Source organism: Eptatretus burgeri, chromosome 2, assembly GCF_056783735.1.
Source record: "Eptatretus burgeri isolate ZD-2024b chromosome 2, Ebu_testis_v1, whole genome shotgun sequence".
Lineage (NCBI taxonomy): Eukaryota > Metazoa > Chordata > Myxini > Myxiniformes > Myxinidae > Eptatretus > Eptatretus burgeri.
In genome coordinates this window covers 14117472-14140923 of record NC_140962.1, presented here as the reverse complement: position 1 = coordinate 14140923, position 23452 = coordinate 14117472, and the positions used below count along the sequence as shown (strand labels likewise).

General features: G+C 42.1%; 1 protein-coding gene across 3 annotated transcripts in view; it reads left to right on the top strand.

Moving 5' to 3' along the window:
- Window positions 1-23452, top strand: part of LOC147031457 (echinoderm microtubule-associated protein-like 6) — a 479813-nt gene that overhangs the window by 283570 nt on the left and 172791 nt on the right. The gene's annotated exons all lie outside the window — the stretch shown is intronic.

Genomic DNA, 23452 nt, shown 5'->3' with positions numbered 1-23452 from the left:
GAGCCCTCCAGTGCCAACATCCTGGTAGTCACTGTTGAAAAGATGCTCAACTGGGCCAGTCACACCAACATCACAGTGACAAGGGCATGGCAGAGACTGGACACTGAACTAAATATCTCACACCAGCCTGACACCTCAAGACCTTTCAATCTAGAAGACTGACGTCAAGAGTGTTGAAGAACACTTACCGCTCACCTTGATAGGAGCATCTGAAAAGGAAGTTCAGCTGTATCCCCAACATATTTTTTCATCTTAAATCAGCATTCACCCCTTGTCTTCCTGGCTATCTGTGATTACAGTATGTACTGTGTACAGAGGGCACTGCAGGAGCCCATCATTTCTGCTCCAACATCTTTTCCCAGCACTATGATGTGTACTATCAAGAACTACAACATAACTTGTTGACAACATTTTGCTGCAAAAATTTAATTGGGAACGACAGCACCTTTAATATCCATTTCAAGTCACACAACATCCTGACAAAGACTTCTATCATCACTCCTTAATCTGAGCTGCAAACGCACTCAAGCATCCCAACCATTGCCCATTACAGACAAACTTGCCACAGGGCTGCAATGCTTTAAAGAGAAGGTCCACCACCCTCTTTCAGAGCATCTTATAAAGGTACTCGATCGAGTGCATACCTCTGCCAGTCTGAACAGTTTACATTTTGTATCCCACTGATAGGCTGGACCTGCATCCGGATCTGAACCAAACTCTACTTGGCTTGTTCTTGTCACCCACCCAACTGATTTACCAATGTTTGAGATATCTTGCTATGTATTGTTTTTGGCCCTATCTCTCAATGGTGAAGAATCATTTAAGATTCTCTTATCCAGATCCAGATCCAAATCTTTATGAAATCAAATCAATTCATCCTTGTCACACACCCAACCTGTCTTCCAAGTGTCATCTGAATCCATCCATAGCTTGTTGAGATATTGTACTATATATCGTTTTTGCCCCCATCCTCTCAATGGTGAAGACTCAATGAAAAATTATTGTATCCGGATTTTCACTAAAATTTAATCAATTCATTCTTGTCACACACCCAATCTGTTCACCAAGTTTCATTCAAATCCGTCAATAACTTTTTGAGATATCCTGCTCAAAGACAGACAGACAGACAAGGGGGAAAACAACTTCCATCCACCTTCGATGGCTGTGGTAATAGCCAAGACATTTTTATGACTACACTGTTTAACAAACATTAAGACCTGTCCTGATAAAATATTTTCTTGGAGAGTATGTTTGTGGATATTGTCTTGTGGAGCATTATCAAAGGAAGTAAGAGTCAGCAGAATTGTTCTTTTCATCACAAACTCATCATTAAGTTACCGTCTTAATTTTCTTGATCTATTTGTAGGCCATAGCGAAATATATAACGATCACCTTTTTATTTATTCATATGCAGCTGTTGGCTGCTTGGTTGCATCATTTTCTGGGGGCACAGCTGTGAGTTGATGATAAATGGGATTTCTGGGACACCCATTCAAATGAATGGGGAAAAAGGGAAAAACTTTCTGACTCAAGCACCAAAAGCTCAAAATAAGAGTCTGATTTTCTCCCCACCTATCCCCTTCCCTCCCATACAAGCAAATGAAAAATTGAGACGATGAAAGATTGAAACTTACTGATTAAAGCACTTCTTCCCCCCAACATAATCACAGTCCTTTTATATTTTCATTCCACTCAAAGGGCGAACCAACGAATATTTTCCCATGTTCTACTTCAGGGAATAACTTAATTTTCATATAACATTCATTTCCATCAAGTATATTCAAAAAAAAACTTGGAACTTGGTTCTTGGTTTAAGTGTCTTTGTTGAGCAGAAATGAAATGATAAACTTCTCTTAATGCTCTTATTTGACAACCTCCTGAGCCACATATCATTTTGGGATTGTAGTAAATTGTTTTTCCATTGTTCAATTGATAACCATCAAAGTTTTCAGTCCATTCAAGGATATTAATTTTTTTTTTACATCCTCCAACATAATTGTAATTAAATTTATCCGCTCTCTTATTTGTTTTATCTACTTTTATCCCGGTTATTTCTTCATTAAGACTTATTTGATATTTCTCACATTTTTTTATGTTTCCCATTTAAATACCAAGGCTGATGAAATCTCCACTCTTCGGTTTGGTTTTTGCTTGGTTCTATCATTTATATATCAGTAAAAAGATGGTGGTAGCCTGTTAAAATTCCCAATCCAATATCTGAACACTTACACTTAAAACCATAAGGGAGACCATTGATTCCATTCTCTAAAATATATCTTTTATCATCAAAAGCTCCTAATGCTTTCTTATTTATCTCTTCTGCATATCATTGATGTTTATAACTTCTTATTGTATTCATTTTTCAGTACTCTTCCTTCTTTAAGGTTAAACAGTTGTAATAATGTTTAAAGTTTATTGTTTCCTTGATTATATTTTTCTTTATTCCCTTTAGCTTCTTATCACACCTTTCAATGTTATTATTATCAATATACGTAAATGCATAGCCTGGTGTTGGCTTAGTGGTTAGGGTGGCGGCTTGGGATCCCAGGGTCCTGAGTTCAAGCCCCGTTGGCTGCTGAATTAACACCAGGGGGTTGACTCAGCCTGTCATCCTTCCGAGGTCGGCGAAATGAGTACCAGTGTACTGGTCCCGGTGTATGCCCCGGTTAGAATAGGTGTACCATATCCCCGTGTGTCGTAAGAGGCGACCAGGGTTGGCATCAGGAAGGGCATCCGGCCATAAAACATTGCCTCAAGAAAAAGCCAAACCCCTGCACAGCAGGGAAAAATGGCTGTAAAAACGGTCATTTTTTATTATTTTTTATACGTAAATGCATAAGACTTTGATGTTAATCCTATAAATTCATGCATGCCCTTCTCACCCAATTCATCTTTAAACTTACCAATAACCTTTTTATTCTTTGATGAAAACAATACATCACCTGACTTATAATTACTTGCATCATATATATCAATATTATTCAATCATATACTCATATGCATCACTTGTCTTAATTTCTAATATAAAGCTATCTGTATCTATATATAACAATGACACATTATCCTTATACTTTGATTTTAAATTATTATAGTAATCGTCATACATTAACGACATTGACAAGTCAAGAATTGTTGTTCCTATATAAATTGGTTTATCCATTTCAATACTCTCTTTTTTCAAATGAATAGCACAAAAGTTCTCTGAAAACACCTCCGCTCGCTCAAAACTTGATCTATTAATTAACTTTGAAGCCTGTTTCCAAGATGTAGCAAGTCTTATGTTTTGTCGATTCCGAACATTTTCCATAGTCTTTCCAAATACAGCATTATTCATTAATTTATAAAAGTCCTCAAAATCTGTTTATGCTTCTGTTCTCCTTTTTGTATTAAAATCAATATAATTATTTAACCAATGACTGTTTCAATTTCAAAGTCCTATGAATTTTCCTCACTCTCAACCCAGCAGATAAATATTGTTTCAAGTTACTTTGATGAAAAACATAACTTTCTTTATCATTTAATGTAGTAAGTACTTTTTCTGTAGATTTACCTTTTATATGAAATTACTGTAGGTAATCACTTAACCATTCTTTTCTTGGACTTTCTTTATCAGGGGCATAAGGTAGGTCTTTATGTTTGTGATGAAGTTCTTCTGGATATTTTAAATCAACCTCAAAATTATATCCAACTTCAGCTTTGTCCAATTCTTTTTGAGAGGAGATAACAATGTCAAGTAAAACTTTTTCATAATGTTTTTCTTTAACCCATTTAAGTTTTCCACAAGGTAAAGATTCAGACATAGCCCACCCATACAAATTGTTAGCATCATAATACATCAGGTAAGAGTTATCCTCATTCTTATTATAATCAGGAAGATATTTGTTATTTGCTTTAGCATATCTCTTGGAACAGACTTGTGATATTCCTCCTCTTTTAGCCTTCTCTATCATTAAAAGCATATCTATATCACTGATTAATTCCAAATTCTGTTTTGTCATTTTTAACATAGCACTCCAAGCCAAACCCGGGGCCGTGTAATTGTGAGCGGGGTCGAATCCATAAGAATTTTTATTATGACAGAATGTTCTAAAAGTTTCAAACACATCAGCCAATAACAATACATCAGTTTTAAGATACAAATCATGATATTCTCCAAGATTCTTTATATTAAACTTCTCCCAAACCTTTTTAGCTTGTGTATAATTTCTATCGGAAATATGAGTTTTATTCAACTTGCTATAGAAACTTTCCCTTGAAGGAAGTTGTGTTTCTTTAAACTTCTCAAATGAATCCACACAGTCATACAGATATATTCCCTTTTGTGATAAGAGATCAATCTCTTCTTGATTTGAGAAATGTGATTTAAGATTCGGTAAGTTTTTAATATTTGATGCTGTTAGATAATGGACTTGCCATAAACGTGTTTGTGTCATGAAATCTGATCTGGGTTATGGGGGATGTATGAATTGTTTTTGTAAATGAGATGTATTTTTGATCTGTTAGGGATGGCAGAAATATCTCCAGATGTCTTTGAAAGTTCATTTATAAATAGATGTGTGTCATAGTGAGCGTTGTTGTGAAGAAAGACAGGAATAAAGTTTGGGGACTTGTAATTAAGATTACAACAGGAATGAGCTGGACCTCTCTATTTTCCAGTAAGTGAGTAAGATGATAATGATCCCTAACTTTGACCTCTCCCTCAATTTTCTCCTCACAAATATGACAGATTCTGTTCTTTCTAAATTCCTTTTTCTCTCCCTGTGTTAATGCCATTGGTTTCAAGGTTTTAACCATTATTTCTCTTCGTCTTATACAGTCTTTTTACACCTCAGCCTGAATTGGCTAAGGGGTATTGTCGTCCCGGGCGTCCGTCCGGGCGTCTGTCAACTTTTGGTTTCCGTCAATTTCGAGGAGAACGGCTTGTCCGATTAAATCCGTTTTTGCAGGGTATGTTGGGGTTGAGTTGAGGAAGGTTCCTTTCGAAAATGGGCGTGCTGCGATTTTCAATGTGGCCTCCATTGCAGCCATCTTGAAATTGGTTTCCGTCGGTTTCGAGGAGAACGCCTTGTCCGATTAAATCCATTTTTGCAGAGTGTGTTGGGGTTGAGTAGAGGAAGGTTCCTTTCGAAAATGGGCATGCTGCGATTTTCAATGTGGCCTCCATGGCAGCCATCTTGAAATTGGTTTCAGGACAATAACTTGAGAACGGCTTGACAGATTGATTTTATTTTTTATTTTATTTTGCAAGGTGTGTGTGTGTGTGCGTGTGTGCGTGCGTGCGTGCGTGCGCGCGTGCCATGCTGCGATTTTCAATATGGCCACCATCTTGAAATTGGTTTGCGTCAAGGGGCTGAGGGGTTATGCCCGATTCGCGGTGATATTTTTCCAATTGTCTTACAAACTCCTCTGAGGCATCTTCTCCTCGATAAAGTTCTAACTTGTACTCATCACCAACAGATGATTTGATATAATAACAGAAACCACAAGGAGTATGTTTTTGATATTTATTTGTGTATGATATATTTGGATTTGGAGAAACATTATCTATCTTTTCAAGGATACTTTCAAAATCAGCATATATCACAAATAGATGTTTAATAGATTTGTTGAAATCTTTTAATGATATTGTTATGGAAATGGCCCTTATTAGGCTACTAAATATAGGATTAGCTCAGATCCACCATTAAATGCATGTTTAGCTAGGTTGTTTGGTAAAATGGACATTACATGTGTGTCAGGAGATATAAGAGGCTGTTTATTGTTTGTGCAGTGGTGGATCGAGAGCTCTTTCTTCTTCCTTCGCCTCTCCGGACGATAGGCCCCTCCCAGTCGGCTGAGGGGGAGTGGCCTGGAGAGGGAGGTGGAGCTAAGGGGAGGAGTTTGTCGGCTTCGTAAAGGGGGAGGAGAGAGTGGCTCGCAACGAGCGAACGAAGACCTGCTAAGAAAGGGTTCAGTTTGGGCAAACTGGAGAGGGAGGTGGAGCTATGGGGAGGAGTTTGTCGGCTTCGTAAAGGTGGAGGAGAGAGTGGCTCGCGGCGAGCAAATGAAGACCTGGTAAGAAAGGGTTCAGTTTGGGCAAACAGTCGGTTTTTGAGGCGTGCTCGGGTTTCAAAGTGAGTGAACGAAGGAGGGACAGTGTTGAATCTGCCGGGGGAGACGCTGAACCTGAGCGCGCTGAGTCTGCATTTTTGGCAGTAAGAGAAGCTGCCTGCACGTCGAGTCTGCATTATTGGAAGTAAGAGAGGATTCCTGCACGTCGAGTATGCATTTTTGGAGTAAGAGAGACTGCCTGCACGTCGAGTCTGCCTTTTTGGGCAGTGGGAGAGGCGGCCTGCACGTCGAGTCGGCAATCGACTCTTATGAGGAGGTGATTCTGCCGTGAGTGAAACGGCAGTTGGCTTTGAGAGGCGAGCGTACAAAAGGAAAGAAAAGGTGATTCTGCAGAGAAAGAAACTGAGAGGACGGAGTTGAGAAGTCGGGCTTCGAGGTGGGAAGGCAAGAGAGGAAACGACGGAGCCTCTCTCGGTCCTTACTCACCTCACGGCTCGACATGTTTTCCGATCCGCTTGCCGGAGCCCGGCACCTCGATTTGGGCCTTGTCTGGTGTACAGGCCAGGCCTGGATTTGTATGCTGGACCTGGAGAGAAATAAACTGAGGCCCATCGTCGATCTGACGGTCTTGTTCCATCGGCCTTACGCGGGGTCAGAGCGCTTGGAGACCGCGTGCGGTGCGGAAAAGGAAGGCGAGTGCCGTCTCACCACGCGGCTTGTTCGAGTTCGAGCTGGGGGCTCGAATCCATGGACATCCACTTGTTACGAGCGACATTCGTGCTGTTGACACTTTCCTCTCATCCATGAAACCTCACCAAGTACTCTGTCTTGTCTGCATGCATGCTGTGTCTGTCTTGTCTGCACGTTGTATAAGGCATATCTCGGTAGCGACCCCCTCGAAACCTGTTATCCGTAGTTCCCTAGTTAAGAACGGGTTAAAGATTGTTAATAAAAACATTGTCGTGAATGGTTTGCTTGTGTCGCGTTCCCCGATGTTCCCAAATAAATCTGGTTGGTTCCTATGAAGTTGCCGCTATGGATCAATTTGTGTCGCTTCGAGGAACGATCCGTTCGATTGGCATATAAAACCAAAATGGTTACAGACTGGCAGAAAACGCTCGGCATCTGACAAAACCAGTCTGTAACCGGGGTTCTATTTCCCCAACTGGTAAGGTTCAGGATTACGTTGGTATCGCGATTGAAGACGCGTGACCCGAGGCCTGTGCTGAGCCAGCCGGCGTTATAAACCCCGGAGACGGCGGTGGTGAGGGTGGCGCCAAGAGTCGGGTGAGAATCCCGCTACCCCAGATCCGCAACAATATGTTTGAACCTGCTTTTGGTAAATTGATTACGGTTGATTTATGATTACTACAGTATTTCGAATGTTGATTTAATTGTTATTTTGTGTGAAAGGAGTTGAGACATCTCTTACAAGGATACGTGGGTCATTCCGTGTCAAATCAACAAATGCCTACAGGTCGACCACCTCGGATTTTTGTAAAAAAATTTTTGCAGGTTAGGCAAATATTTAAAAGAAAAAATGTGAAATATTAGTTCTGAAATATTAGAAATAAGTGAGGGTTTGTCCTCATATAGGGAGTCATTTCATCACATTCTCTTACCATATTCAATTTTACTCCTAGATATAACTTAAAAGTTTTAATTTCACTTAATGTGTTTTTATTCATAGTTTCAATACTTTGTTTAACCATATCAACAGCTTTCATGATTGAAGATGGTCCAGGGTCTTGAAAGCGAAACAATCTTATTTTTATATGTCCTTTCAATGCCCCATCAGTGTTTTCATTGGAGAATTTAGTTGCACCTTCCCTTTCTTCATTGTTCTTGTGCTTGCGTGATTGAAGGTGTTTATTATAAAAAAAATTTAAAGCATATCATTATCACATCTATCACAATGTTTTTTTTTCTTGGTCAAGTGGAGATATTGATCTGAAAAGATTGAATGTGTGTTTGTTGGTTTGAAGGTGTTTTTTTTATAACATTTATATTCATGATTACAAACATCGCAGTACGTTTATTCATCATATTTATATAACAAAACTTTGCTTATAATAAAATTTTCTTGATCTAAATTCCGTTTAATTTACCGGTGAATCTGTGCTGAAAACCATTTTATCCTCCAACTTTTTTCACTTCATAAATACAATGTATTGAGACACAAAAGACAAGTTTCAATCAATCACTTCATTTGCAAAAGATACTAAGAAATATGTCGAGGATGTAAAATTGAATAAAGATAAATATACTAACTATTGGATAAAAACAATTATGGTGAATAATATGAGTTCTTCAATGTCCTTCAGTGGAAGGGCTTTGAGTATATTTGGAAGAACTTCAATTAAAGTAGCTCGAACAAAAGTTTCTCCTCTCCTTCTGGCAATATATTCAAAACAAGAAAAAGTATCATAAAAGAAAGACCTCATGGATGAAGCTTTAGAAAGAAAAGATAAGACCATCTGCAATATGCAAGGAGAATTTGTATTTTTTTCACCAACCCAAAAGATGTAAATCTTGATGAAATAAAGAATGTTAATATATCAGGTGATATGACATTTCATTCAATTGGAGTTGAGGACCATTTTAAAATTACCTTTAATATAAAAAATGTAGTCGTTCAATCTGTTAATGACAATAACTTGGTTCGTACGGGTCCTTAAAACCCATAAAAGTCCAACATTTCTGAGTTGTACAATTTAAGTACTTAAGTGTCCTCAAATTTCAGGAAAATGTTCAAAAGTCAATAAAAGTCAATAAAAATCAGATTTTCCTGTTATTTGGTGAAGGGTGTTTCATTTTCCTCGCACTAGTATTCTAAACAAGGACAAATTTGTCCAAGAGCCGCGTCCTAAAGGTTTTGTCCTCACCAGAATAACAAGAACAAGAACAAGAAGAGGAAGAAGAAGAAAAGAAAAAAAATAACAGCAACTTCTGATATTTTAAAACCTTGATTAAGCCAATAGCGAGACCCGTCAGAGTGTATTTACGTATTTACGAAATATAGTATATTTATGAAATAAATAGTGTATTTACGAAATTACAATACATTAAATGGAATAATCTTTAAATAGTTGTGTGAACTTTTCGAAACTTTAAAGCAAATGTCCGAATATATTTAAAAGTTCATATCTATATTTTAAAAATGTAGATATGTTGGTTGCGAGTTACAAAGAATTACTGCAGGATATAGCAGGGTGTGAACTGAAGTATAGGTTCAAGGGCTTTAAGGTTGAAGATGACAGGGTAGATGTGTTACTCCATGAATGTGTGGGTAAAAACAAGAAGTTTGAGAAGTTGTGGGGGGTAGTTCGTAAAGTGTTGCTCGTTTCCCATGGTCAGGCATCTGTTGAGAGGGATTTTTCCTTCAACAGACAGAAAGAGAAGGACAACCTAGGTGAAGGCATGCTTGTGGCACTGAGGCAGATTATTAATTATTTTGTACTGGTAGGTGGAATGCTCAAAGTTGAAATCACAAAGGAACTGCTATCCTCAGCCTCCAGTTCTCGACATAAATACCATCAATATCTTGAAGAAAAGAAAGAAAGGGCAAGAAGCCATCCAAAGAAAACGAAAAATGGTTGAAGATGAAGTGGATGGTTTGAAAAAGAGAAAGAAGGTGTTGGACACTGACATAGAAGGTCTGACCGCATTGTCAGAAAAATATGCAGACGAGGCTGAGGCAAAAGGTGGCAAAACTAGCCACAGTCTTCTGGTAAAATCAAATGCTCTCAGGCACTCTGCCAAGCAAAAACGAGGGGAACTCAAAGTTCTAGAAAGAGAAATTGAGGAGAAGGCTAAATCCTTGCCTGCTATGTCCTAATTGGATATTACAATGACATGTAGCTTACAAAATGTACTGTTCTGTAGTGTAGAAGCAGTCAGGAGCTGCTGCAACTTTCAGGTGGCAGCACCTACAATAACATTTTAACATAACACATTAACATTGAGAGTGCTGCCATCTGGAAACTTGTGATGCTCCTGGTTGATTCTCCAGTAACTGTGAAGTGAATTTGCCAATTGGCTGTGTGGCGCGTTGTGCCTTGTCGACTGAATTAGCTCCTGTTGTGTTCTGTATGTTCATTGTTAAAATAGATTTTTTTGTAAACTTACTATCTTTGTTAATTTCTAGGTGACTCACCTCAATTTACCCCTGGAATTTCTAGGATGCGGTCCTTAAAAAGAGGTTATTTTAGCCCTTTAAAGTCCTTAAAAAAGACATCTCAAAATAAGTGGGAACCCTGAATAAGTATATAGATATTGATGGTCATGTTTTTTTCTTCTAATTAAATGAGTCATTATTCAGCTGAAGATTTTGAAGATTATGAGAGTGATGATAGTATCTCTGTTGGAACAGAAGACAGTTATGATACCGAGAGTTTGTGTTCAAACGATGGTTATGAAAGTAGTTTTATAGATGATTGTGAAAGCACCAATGAAAGTACCGAAGATGAATTTTATTTGAAGTAAAGTTTTACTTTATAAATATGAATAGTTTACGAGATTTTGAGCCTCTTGAATTTCCTGATTCTCCACAAATTTGAGAATTGTTTTTGGGACGTTTTTCAAAAGATTGAAACTAATGGGACGTTTTACAGTGATGTCGTTCAAATATCCTCAGGCATAAATTCGGTATTAATTCACTGTGATTTGATTGATGGCACTTATAATGATGGAATAAGAACAAATACAATATTTTCATTCAGGGCATACTCAACCCCAATTGGTTATAAATTCAAGATGGAACCCAAAAATCTGGTTTATCTACCTGTGTCAGGAAAAAAACCATACACAGAGTAAATTTTGCTGGTTATGCTTTTGCTGCTCAGAATAAATTTGTTTTTGATGAAATTCGTTGTTGTATTCGTGAATATACTCCTAATCTTAAAACAGAAGAGATGTTGAATAGAAGACTTAACTCAAAGAAACCAATCAATGTATCATACCTTAAAAGAAGATGCCAACACGTTAAACTGAACCAAACCACTTACACGTGGAATTTGGGTGTTCTGGAAGGAAAGCCACGATATCTGTGGCTCATTTTTATAAAACCAGATGGTGATACTGCTACTGATAAGAATAATGCATTGAGTGATAATGCTAAGGTGAAACAACTTCGCGTTTCTCTGGATGGAACATTTAATCCATGAGATAGATTGGAAATTAATTGGGGAAAAAACGATTATGCTGAAGCATACAAGTCTTACGAAAAGGTGTGTGAAAGCAATGGAAATAAAGAACCCATTTTGGATATGACAGCATTTAAAAGTCTGTATACAATCTTTGCGATTGACCTGAGTGCTCAAAAGGAAACTATAAAGTCTAATCGAGTGGATATTTCCCCATACATTGAAAGAGAAGAGAGTGAAGAAGTTGATACATATTGTTTGCTTTTGGAAGAAACAGAATTACAGATTAATACAGATAATGGTGTTATGATTAGTCTCACATAACTTTTTTTGATAAATAAATGAGTAGTAAAGTGCCAACAGGGGTATATGTTAATCAAAACAATCTTCATAAACTATCATCTTGTATTCAAAATCAAAAGCCTTGTATGATTAACATTAATACAATTCAGAGAAAAGGAGCAGTAAGAATTGATGTTTTACTCGCAAGAGAACAGGTGAAAATCTTGAACGATACTGGCTCACTTAAAATTAAAATATCAAAACCAATGTTGAAGAAATATTCAATAAGAGAGACGAGTGGAGGATTTCTCCCATTTCTTATTCCTTTATTTGCTGGTTTAAGTGTGGCTGGAGCATTGACGGGTGGTATTTCAGCAGCAGTGAAAACTGCCAACGAAAGGAAGGCTCAACTCCGGGCTCCAAATGAGTTGGAAAGGCATAACAAAGAGTTGGAGAAACAAATTAGTGGAAGTGGCGTAATTGTAAATTTTGCTGAAAAACTTGAAAGCCTACCTGATAAAGTAAGATTGTTAGTTGGAGATATGCTTTCTTCTATCACACAAGCAGGTGTAAAATTAACGAAAAGGGGTAATGGATTATATCTTTCTCATAAATAAATGAGCATTGATGAGTGGTTTAAAGAATTTGGAAAGAATACAACATCAAATTTAGAACTTATCAAACATTGTTAGAAATTAAAAATTTCATAATGTAATTATTTGTATGAGAGATGAATTAACAAACGTGTCTAAACATACAAAGAATATCATTATGAACTTAGAAGATAATAATGGGAATGGTTTTCATTGGGTTTGTATTTTTAATAGTCAAGACAAATATTATTTTGATAGTTATGGTCTTCCACCACCTGTTGAAGAAATAAAATTCTTACAGAATGGTGTTTATCAAACATTTCAAGTCAAAGAATTAAATTCCAAGTGTTGTGGTCATTTATGTCCATATGTGTTATTTCAACTCAAAAATAAAATTTTTAATGACATTCTTTTTAATCTAATATAAATGACTTATGTTGGTAAAGATGGTTCTATCTTTGGTGTATCCCAAGAACTGGATATTGATTTATCAAATTATTACACAAAGGTACAGGCTGAACGACAGAAATATAGTATGGGAAAAATTATTAACATGAAAAAATGCTTATAAATTAATAAATTATCCATGCCTGACTGACGCTAATGACTTGGTGAGATTAAGTGATTTATCACTATATATATATATATATATATATATATATATATATATATATATATATATATATATATATATATATATATATATATATATATACATACACACACACACACTTAAATAAAATGGCTGTGTATTCCAAAGATACAGAAGTGTTGATTTTATCTCCGGGTCATACAGAATTCACAATTCCAATTAAAATAAAATTTTATGAGTAAGGGCGTATCATTTGTATGAGAATAGAACAATGGGGATATAATATGAGTGATTTAGGGAATTATTGGTCATTTAAAATTAACCTAGAAGACCTGATACAATTAAATAAGTCTCGTAAGGAAGAATATTATCCACTTGGTGCCGAGATTGAGTTTTGTGGAAGCACTATTAGCAAACAACAAATAAAAGAATTTAATATGGATAAAATCAATGATGGTTTTGCCATAGTTTATATCATGAAAACACAAAGAACAGGATTATATATAATAAGTAAGGGAATACAAACTGATTTAACTCTGGGAAGATGGGGAGGTATTTCCTGTCATTAAATTACTCTGTCATATATTTCTGAGACATAAATGACAGCAAGAAGGCTTCAAGAAAATTATCATTTCTGTGTCCAAGCATACCTTCAAGAAAAGGGTATTTGGTATTTTAATATATATGTTCTACAACATAAGAATGAGGTATTTTCAATAACAGATTGGCTTTATACTGATGTTAATAAACCAACAACTTTGTATTTCACTAAAATGTTAAATAATGAAAGAATTTTAAAGTTAAGAAAATGAAAGGCTCTTTTAGAAAATCAGAAGGAATTTTTTTGGTTTCCTGTTGTAAAAAAATTATTTTGGAAACAGGAATATCAAGTAATCCAGATGAATATACGTATGATATTCTATGGGGTGAAAGTGGTTCAAGGATAGTAAGGGATGAGGCTCACCTACCCCCATTCAGAAACTGAGAAGAAACTGTGTGAAGAAACTGAGAGGAGAGAGAAGGAGGAGAGGGAAGGAGGAGAGGGAGAAGAAAGAGAAGGAGGAGAGGGAAGGAGGAGAGGGAGAAGAGAGAGAATGGATGAATATAAAAATATGAAAACCAGTGAGATTATAAAAAGATCAAAGGTATAACAGAAAATAAATCAATAGGCCATCAGCCATAGCTCAGAAAGTGCCTGAAAATCAAGTTTCGTTCCACTCATCGGGGGGGGAGGGGGTAGACAAAACCTTGATAATATGATAGTATATATCCAAATACATATGTATCCAAAAGTTCTCCACTCAAATATCTGCAGTTATTGTGTATTTTCATCTTGAAAATCGATACATTTCCCGCGCTCTCTCATTTGAATTTTCTCCACTCAGATCACGTGTGGGCCACGTGACGCCTCGACAGCCAATAGATCGGCTGACATCGTATGCAAGTTATGTCAGACTGTCATGTGACCAGCTAAGTTTTCAAAGAAGGCAGCTTTCTGCAGGGAGGAAATCACCGGCAGCTGATCGGCGATTTTTGATGAATATGGCCAGTGAGGACGCTCCCCCGTGTATTATTCACCAGGACAATGTAGCGAACGAAGAAGTCAGACGTTTTACGTTTGTAAGATGGGATAAATGGAGAGAAAGTGTCAACAAATGGCTCGTCTTAGACGGTCACGAACGACGTTTAGCTGAGAGTGCCGGCGCGGGAGGACTAACTTCGATCATGGGCCTATTGTACCCGGAGTGTCGGTGTAAAGATTTCAAGCTACCCCTCTTTCAAGTTACCTCCCGATAATCTGAAATCGATTTTAACTTACCACCGGGGGAAGCTTGAAATCGATTTCATCCAACCTCCTACGATTTCAGATTACCCCCTCAAAACATTTATGTATGTTTATTTCCAAAAAATAGTAATTTAATTGATATTGAAAACTAATTAGGGAAAAACCATTGACCACGTGACAGCCTTTAAAAATAAAAATAATAACTAGAACGGGCACTCAGTAGAGCGCATACCTTTGCCAACGCTACATTTTGCCCCCCCCTCCCCCAGAAACCGTTGATTGTGAGGGTATTTAATCCCATACCACATCTGCCATCTCATATGTGTTATGATGGCTTGAAAACATTAAATTTCCTGTGTCATATCATATATCACAAGATTGGGCATTGAATTCACAACATTTTGGCATTGGTTGCATGCAAATTGGATAAAAATCGACCGCACGATGGCAAAATGACGATTTTGACCTTTTCATGACCTCGACCTTGACCTTTGTACTCTTAATTTTGTAATTGGTATGAGGGTCTGGGGAACAGAACAGTCAACATTTTGGTGTTGGTTTCATGCAAATCGGATAAGAATTGACCGTGTTATGACTAAAACCGCACATTTTGCAATGTCGTGACCACCCCTGACCTTTGACTCCCAACCGCTAATAAGGGTTATTACGTCATTGTGTCATGTCACATATCACAAGATGGGACATTGAATTCTGAACATTTTGGCATTAGTTGCATGCAAATTGGATACAGATTGACCGCGCTATGGTAAAAAGACGATTTTGACCTTTTCATGACCTTGACCTTTGACCCGATCGCTCCCAAAATCTAATCAAATGGTCCTCGGATAAAAACCAATCATCCCACCAAATTTGCTGCGATTCAGTTCAATACTTTTGGAGTTATGCGAATAACAAACAAACAAACAAACACATATTCACAAATAAATAAATAAATAAATACACAGCGATCAAAACATAACCTTCGCAACAAAGTTTGCGAAGGTTATGAGTCAAAGACAGAGACACACACACGCACACGCACACATACACATATAAACACACACACGCACAAACACAAATACACACACACGCACACGCACACATACACATATAAACACACACACGCACAAACACAAATACACACACACACACACACACACACACACACACACACACACACACGCACAAACACGAATACACACACACACACACACACACACACACACACACACACACACACACACATATATTGTTACGGTTGTGGAAATTCGCATTACACCAGAAAGAGTCCTCAGGTGAGATATATCGGTAAGTTCATGAGTAGTTAGCCCAAACCCGTTGTGTAGAGGGAATATGTGTGATTCATCCGGGCTGCGACGCTTTGAGTTCGCCATTTTTCTTTCTCTATTGTTATTTTCGACCATTAAGCCGCCAACAACACAAACAGCTACTACCTTTACCTTCACAACTCCATCCCGCAAACATCACTTCACCGCCATTCCCAAACGACGCCCATCAACCACCAAACAACCACAGCAAACCCCCCCACCACCTTCGCCTATCTCCTTCTACAACCAGCGACCACACCACCAGTCAACACCAAAACTCGTGCTGTCTCGGGCCCGTTCGGCGATTGGTGCCGAACGCATCGAGCCGTGAGCGCGAATGGCGGCCTTTCCGAGGGAGATATCCGGATCACGAAGGCTACACGCCCCCTTTTTCTCTGTCCAATGGGCGAGTGTCGGGCGGTATGGCCCCGCCTCCAAGCGCGATGAACGTGGATTCTTTACGAGAGGAATTCGGATCAAAAAAGGCTCACGCCCCTTTTTGCCACACCAATGGCTGAACAGAGGGTGGCGTGGCCCCGCCTCCAATCGCGTTTTGATCCTGAAATTTGCATATAGGCTTCTCCTGCGGCCTATAAAGACGCGAGCATAAGGCGACTCGCGGAGTTCGCGCGGTTGAGTTGCAGGCGACTGGTCGGGGCAAGTGAAGAGTTCAAGTTCAAGTCAAGTGAAGACGGCGGTTGGCAACGAGGTTGCGGTGTGGGGGTCGCTCGTCTCGTCGCGGGGTCCAAGCAAGCCAGCCATTCCCCTCTCCCTGAGCATCAGCAATTCCCCCCCCCCCCATCCGCACTGAGATAGTGCCGGGGGGGCCCGTTCCTCCCCCACCCTAAACGTGGTGCCAACAAAACTGCTTGCGCGGAGCACGCCGGAGAGGGCTCGCCGACCACGCCAGGGGCACGGAGTCGGGGCGCAGCTGGAACGGAGGTAAGACGTGCACCTTCGGGAACGGAGGTAAGACGCTATGCTCCCTTGAGGCGGATCACGACCAGGCGGGTCCGGTCGTGCCGAGCGAGGTTGAAGGGGCAAGTGCTGTGGACGAGTGCACGGAGAGCTTGGGGGGTATGGAGGCCCCGGAAACCCTTGGGGTGGCACAAATCCCCAGTGTGGTTACGAGTGTAGTCCCGGTGTGTGTGGTGTCGAGGTGTGTGTTCACGAGTGTGGCGAAATGCGTGGGTGCAAGGGCATGTGTGAGAGCGACCGGGTGGGTGACAAAGACCCCGTGTGTGGATGAGTCCCCGTGTATGGATGAGACCCCGGGTATGAGTGACACCCCGTGTGGGAGTGAAACCCCGCGTGTGAGTGGTGTAGTGGAAAGTGTGCCGAAGTGCGTGCTTCCCAGCACGCCGTGTGTGGATGAGGCACCCTGTGTGAATGTCACCGCGTGTGCGCGTGAACGGCCGAGTGCAAGGGGGACCGTGTGTGTGAGAGAGCGGTATGCAAGGGAGAAGACGGTGAGCATGAATGAACATGCAGCCGCGTCTCCCGGAGTGAGTGTCATGGAGTGGTGTATGAGCGTCCTGACACGCAGTTGTGCGTGGGTCAAATGGCGACGACGACGACGACAGAGGAACAAGGGCCGAGTAGCGGCCGTAGTTATTGTGGGGACCGTGCCGGGTTTACCCAGCAGCGAGCGCGATGTTGGGGCTGTGCTTCACACGAGACCGCCACGTGCGCGCTTGCGGGAGTGAAACCCGGTCCGGAAACGAGCGCAGTGAATGTTGCTGATCCCACGACGGACAAAAGCCAGGCTGGGTAGACGGATTTGGGCCAGACTAGTTCTCCACGCGAGCTTGTGTTAAGCTCCAATGGGCAGAGCACATGTGTTCGCGTGGTGAACCCCTCGAACCGCGGGGCTTGTTTTTTTTAATGCGCAGAGTGGCGTCATGGCAGCGTGTTGGGTTGGAATCCGGCAGGAGGGTGAATCCCTGCCGGATGGTGCCGTCCAAGAGGGACGAGGGACGCGAACAGCTGCTATGACGTCACGCCACAGGTGCGCGGCTGTGAATTGTCGCGCTGGTGCGCAGGTTGTGAGTTGCCGCGCTGGTGCTGCGCAATTTAAAAAAAAAAGCAAGCCTCGCTTTCGGGTGAACAGGATTCCCTGGGCGAGGATGGAAGATCCCCTTGGCCCGGGCACAGGATGGCACTAGTTAGGGGGAAGGGTTAGCTTAGATAGACCGGCTTCATGGGCCAGGGGTAAGTCCTCATGGGGCCCGTGGAATGGATTAGTTAGAGGGATCCAGTGCAGATTTAGGATGGGAGATGGGAAATAAGATTTGAGGACAGTGACAGACTTTGGATGTGTAGAGGGTACGTAGCTTATCTACGTAGGTTAAAAAGAACGTGCGGTAGTGTAAGGGACGACCTCGGAGCACGAGGTAGTTAGGGGATTTAGTGAGCAGAATGGCATAGATCAGCGATGGGTGTGTTGAAGAGAATGGAAACATGTTGGGTGAGTGAGGCCAGCAGGTGTGTGTGCATGGAGTGAATGTGGAATGCATGGTGCGATGAGTAATTGGGGGGAGGAGTGATTCCCGCCCAAGGGACCCCGGGGTCAGTGTCGAGTGAGTTAGCTGGGTTAGTTAAATTGATGAAATGGAGGTCGTTTTGCTGTTGGTGGGAATGTAGGCTCGAAACCTGTTTGGAGGGGTGCAGGAGCCCTGTTGATGGGCTGGGAGCGTGGCTGCGAAAGGTGAGTATCGCTGAGTGGGTACCCCGGGCACTGGGCTCGTCGTCCGTGGTAGGCCAAGAGCCCATGGGGGGCCGGAATAGCGTAGTGGACTTGGGTGCGCCCGAATGATGCGGGGGCCCGGGGCGCCATTATCCGCGTGGGCAGTGTTGTGGGCACGGGTGACCCTCGGAAAGGGTCTCGGAAAGCCAGCCTGCCACGTGAGCGTCTCAGGGGAGTTGCCATGGAGGACACTCCCCGGTGTTTAGGGAGCTGGTAGGCTCGGAGGCAGTGTAGTGCCCGGGGGTGCCATCGTAGGAGAATCGGCAGAGGGTAGTGCCTGCCAAGGGAGCCATGCATCCCAGCCATGAGACTGTGTGAGGGCACGGAAGGAAAATTGGGGGGCGAGGCCCGAAATTTGCGAGGACACCAACACAGGCGATGGGAATCTGGGTTTTTAGAACCAATAGTTTAAGCGAGAGGTGCTTATTGAAGGCCCCGGGGTAGTTCAAAAGTGAAATGGATAGGGTAGATAGGAAGTGTACCCCTCTGCACCATCCATCCCTTCGCTCTCGTTGTGGGCCGCTGGACCCACTTTGGGTTTAAGATCGCTGAAGTCTGGGGAGGCCATCCTGAGGCTTAGATTGGGCCTCGACGCAGGATGCCAGCTCTCCCTTATTCCCCTCCGGGAAGGGAACGTAGGGGTTGGGAGTCGGCTAGGAGACGATAGGTTAGCCGAACAAGGACAGTAAAGGGGGTGAGGGGACAATTTCTAGTGGGGAAGTAAGGATAAAAATTAAAAATAACAAAAAAAATAAGTTGGGGCTAAATTGGGTTTTGACAAATTAAGGGAGTGGGTAGGTACAGAGACAGGCAAAGGCTATAGGTTGGGAGGGAGACGTTTAGGTAGGTCCGAGCCCGCCGTCTGAGTGTCCGGCACCACTGCACTCCCTCCACCCACCTCCACTGCAAGGCAAAGGCTGGCCAACTTCATCGGCAGGCTGTTTTGCTGCGAGGCCTGTACCAGCCGGATCGTCTGCAGCTGTTTTCTGCAAAGCCTGTGCCGGTCGGATCGTCTGCCGGCTGTGTTTGCCTGCAACGGCCTTGTTCTGCAGGCTGTGTTTTCCTGCTGCCTTTGCCATGCCATGCCCACTGCCCATGTTCACCAGCCCCGTTCTGTTTCGATTTGCCCCCCCCCCCTTGTTCATCTCCATGCGCGCCGGGATCGATCAAGTTTGCAAGGACTGTCCTGTTGGCAGCGACAACACGGGCCTGCAGTGGCGTCCCGTGCACCGGTTGACTTTAATTTTTCTTCCTGCAGAGTCCATTGATCCTGGGCCATGGAGTAGTGTAAAAATTGTAAGTTAAGGTGTTATGTACTGTAAATATGAGTGTGCCCCCGGCATGTCTGTCGAGCGCCGGCAATTTATTTAAGTCGTCCGGCTGAGTGTGTTTGTTCGTTAGTTACTCAGCCCTCAGGTTATTTATTTTGGGGACACGAATACCATGAATGTCGCACTCAGGGATCCGAAGGTAAAACGTACTCAGGGAGAACGACACATGATGGCACATGAGAATTTGAAGACTCGGGACGAGTCTGTAAAAAGGGGAGGGGTAGTGTTATGGTTGTGGAAATTCGCATTACACCATAAAGAGTCCTCAGGTGAGATATCGGTAAGTTCATGTGTAGTTAGCCCAAACCCGTTGTATAGAGGGAATATGTGTGATTCATCCGGGCTGTGATGCTTTGAGTTAGCCATTTTTCTTTCTCTATTGTTATTTTCGACCATTAAGCCGCCAACAACGCAAACAGCCACTACCTTTACCTTCACAACTCCATCCCGCAAACATCGCTTCACCGCCATTCCCAAACGACGCCCGCCAACCACCAAACCACCACAGCAAACCCCCCACCACCTTCGCCTATCTCCTTCTACAACCAGCGACCACACCACCATTCAACACCAAATGTCGTGCTGTCTTGGGCCTGTTCGGCGATTGCTGCCGAACGCATCAAGCTGCGAGCGCGAATGGCGGCCGTTCCGAGGGAGAAATCCGGATCAGGAAGGCTTCACGCCCCCTTTTTCTCCGTCCAATGGACGAGTGTCCGACGGTATGGCCCCGCCTCCAAGCGCGATGAACGTGGATTCTTTACAAGAGGAATTCGGATCAAAAAAGGCTCACGCCCCTTTTTGCCACACCAATGGCTGAACAGAGGGTGGCGTGGCCCCGCCTCCAATCGTGTCTTGACCCTGAAAATTGCATATAGGCTCTTCCTGCGGCCTATAAAGACACAAGCATAAGGCGACTCGCGGAGTTTGCGCGGTTGAGTTGCAGGCGGCTGGTCGGGGCAAGTGAAGAGTTCAAGTTTGAGTCAAGTGAAGACGGCGGTCGGCAACGAGGTTGCAGTGTGGGGGTCGCTCGTCTCGTCGCTGGGTCCAAGCCAGCCAGCCATTCCCCTCTCCCTGAGCATCAGCAATTCCCCCCCCCCCATCCGCGCTGAGATAGTGCCGGGGGGCCCCGTTCCTCCCCCACCCTAAACGTGGTGCCAACAAAACTGCTTGCGTGGAGCACGCCGGAGAGGGCTCGCCGACCATGCCAGGGGCACGGAGTCGGGGCGCAGCTGCGCGAACATTGCGGCTTGCCCGCCATCACGTCACGAGGACGCGGGTAAGACCTTCTCGGTCTCGTGGACCTGGCCGCTCCTCCAGGATCCACGCACATTTGGTCCACGGACCTGTCTGCCTCCTTGCCTGTGAGGGTGGCTTTCTTTCCTTTGCTTTTTGTATGAGTGATATGGCGCCGAGTCCCGACAAGTAGAAATGTATATAGTCAGGAGGCCCAATGCAGAATAGTGTACGACCCTGCTGATTCCGTGTTAGAATAGTGCAACAGGTGTAAATTGACTGTCCAGACACACAGAAACGTGAATCAACTTGTTGCCAACTCTGGATATGGATAGTATGGCCGCCATGACAGTTTACAAAATGGTCGCCATTAAATACACTTTTCGTCATATTTCAGCCGCAAATTGACATGAAATTACAAAATTAGGGTCGATTTCCATGTTTTTGAGCATGCCTGAGCTGATGGGAATATAGAAAAAAACATTGCTCCATCCATTTTCTGTTAGTGTTGTAAATAATTGCCCTTTTATTCGGTTGTTTTGCATTTGCTTTTGTTGCATCTTGTCTTGACTGTAATATACGTGCCTTCCGTGTTTCCTTAATAAATGTGCATTGCTTGTTGAACTGTTTCCCACTTTGCTTCGTCTCCTTCCTTTTATTGAATCTCCATCTTGCATCACGTAACGGATTCGTAGTGGGTTTCAACATCCCGGTAATTAATCGGAATCGTCAAGGCCGACGATAACTCCGCTCAGTTATCCCTGTAATACGGAACGAACCGCTTAAGCGGTTCGTGTCCGGAGTCGGCCTGTGGCGTGGTACAACTCCTCAGTACGCTATTCGCGCGAGTCCTAAGATAAATCCACCATTTGGCGATCAGACCCTATTTCGCACGGGTAGAATGCGGACCGAGTTGTGGTGAGGTTAAACCCCCACCCGTGACTGGCTCCGGGCAGTAGTTCCCGGAGGGTCACGCCTGAATTGACTGTTCCGGTGGGCGAGGCGGCCGCTTTTGGCTACACGCAGTCGATCGCACGCCGGTGGGCACGGATTCGCAACAATATATTAGGGTGTTCCAAAAAAATGAAAGTTTGAATTTTGCTGCTCCCCGATTTTGCCTTTGTTCCAATACTCCAAAAGAACTTATCGGTCAAAAATGAACAAAATTCCATGATATTTAGGGGTTCCTCAAGTTCACACAATTTTGGTTCATATTTTCAAAATACACGTAATTTGCACAATGTAAATTACTATTCCAATGAAAATATCAAACAACCATATTCATTGTGAAGTTTACTGTGTTGTGCACATTCGACGGCAAGTTGTCAGGTACAGTTTGGCAAATTTCAACAATATTGTGCCAACTTGAGGAACCCCTAAACGTCCTCCAATCTGCTTCATGTTTGGTGAGTATGTTTCTACTGTCAAATGGAACAAAGGCATACCCAGGGAGCATGAATATTCGTACTTTTATTTTTTACCCCTATTATGAAGCACCCTAATATATATATATATATATATATATATATATATATATATATATATATATATATATATATATATATATATACATATACACAAACATACATACACGCACGCACGCGCACACACACACGCGGAGGCATAGATAAAGACAGAGGGTGGGAGACAAAGACATAAAGACACAGAGACAGAGGGATAATTTCTCACGTTTGACTCGACTCATTCAAGGTCAGAGGACGTGAGATAATTTTTTTCTCCCAGCTAACAAAAATGTCATTCAATTCTCTTCTGAACGATTGAATGTCTTCAAGGAAGTCATTCATTTTTAGCCACTCTTCGTGTAATTCAAAAGCCTCCTGTTCCTGATCAGTTATCAACGATGTTCTCATTGGGGACAACCTGTTATAAAAAGACATACAATAATTATTGGTTGTATCGTGATTTAATTCTGTATAAAACAACAAATAATGAATGGGTGAAAGGATCTCACCTTTCATCTTGTGAAAACGATTGATCTGCGAGGTTGTAGTAATAATCTGAATGCTCCATATTCAAAATATAACACACTCGGCAAGTTGGTTTAAATAGGCAACTTGATGACGTCGATGAAATGTGAAAACAATTGGTTTTTTGAGGGTGTCCCACATAGAAAATGAGTCGGGTTTTTTTTGCTTCGGGCGAGGCAGCTTGGCTGACTCCAGACTGACTCATTTTAACACGAAAATGAAACAGCTTGCTTTGAATGATTTTGAGAAAAAACTTACATAAAATAACACATAATGTTAAATTTGGAAACACCATGAAAAATAAGAGCATGAAGAGAAGTTTATCATTTCATTTCTGCTCAACAAAGACACTTGTACCGAGAACCAAGTTCCAAGTTA